Genomic DNA, 1,199 nt, shown 5'->3' with positions numbered 1-1,199 from the left:
GGAGGACTCGGATATTTTGTGTTCCTAGTTTTGTTTTATTAGGATGTTGCGGGGTCTATCCCAACATCCATCTCAGTGTTATGGAGGCTTCATAGACAGTCAGTCAGTTAGTTTTGAGTCTCTTATCTATGTATATATGTAAATATTCTATTTTGAGACTCGAGTTGCCTTTTTGGCTTAATTTCATCAGTTAAGTTATTTTATGTCTTTGCATGGCATTGAGTTATTCTGTTGAGTTAAGTTTCCGCTGAGTTAAGAAAGCCAGGCCAAGGGTTCGCTTGGGGCCAGCAATGGTCTCCGAGTGCCGGTCCTGCCCATGGTGTAGGCTCGGGGCGTGACAAAGTACAACTTAGCATAGTCCCCCGTCGAATAAGAAACCTTGACTGGAATGAAATGAGCCGATTCGGTCATTCAATCTACAATAACCCAGATCGAGTCATGTTGCCACCGGGTGCGGGGTAAACCAACAATAAAGTCCATGTTCAAATCTTCCGACTTCTAAGCAGGAATACTAATATCTTGAGACAAACCTCCTAGCTTTTGATGCTCAACTCTCACTTGTTGATAGTTAGGACATTTAGTCACAAAATCCACAATATCCTTCTTTATCCCATTCCACTAGTACACCTCCCGCAAGTCATGGTACATCTTGGTGGCTCCAGGTGAATGAGATATCGAGAACTATGAGCTTCTGATAGAATTTTCTCCCTCAAATCATCAACATCGGGAACACACAAACGACCTTGATATCAAAGTACACCATCTCCCCTTTGGGAGAAAGCCTCTACGAACTTGTTAAGCAATGCTTCCTTCAATTCAACCAAAGTCGGATCAAGACTTTTCTTGGCCTTCACATCTATCACAAAAGATGATTTCGAACCATTATGTACCATAACACCACTTTTAGTAGAATCGACCAACTGAACACCCAATCGGGCCAATCTATGAACATCTCGCATCAATTCATTTTTATCATTCTCAACATGAGCAACACTTCCCATCGATAGCTGACTAAGATCATCCGCCACCACATTCGCCTTACCGGGTGATAGAGAACACTCTTTTCATAATCCTGATTTCTTTTACTTTTTGTTTTAAATGATTTGGTTAGAATTAAAGTAATTGAATAATGTAGTGTTTTTTTTTTGTATTTTATAAAAGTTTAGAAAGTTTTGAAAATATTAATTTGGTCCCAAATT

The sequence above is a fragment of the Solanum tuberosum genome, unplaced genomic scaffold (genome assembly GCF_000226075.1).
Source record: "Solanum tuberosum cultivar DM 1-3 516 R44 unplaced genomic scaffold, SolTub_3.0 scf00137, whole genome shotgun sequence".
Lineage (NCBI taxonomy): Eukaryota > Viridiplantae > Streptophyta > Magnoliopsida > Solanales > Solanaceae > Solanum > Solanum tuberosum.
Note: the sequence above shows the minus strand (reverse complement) of the source record.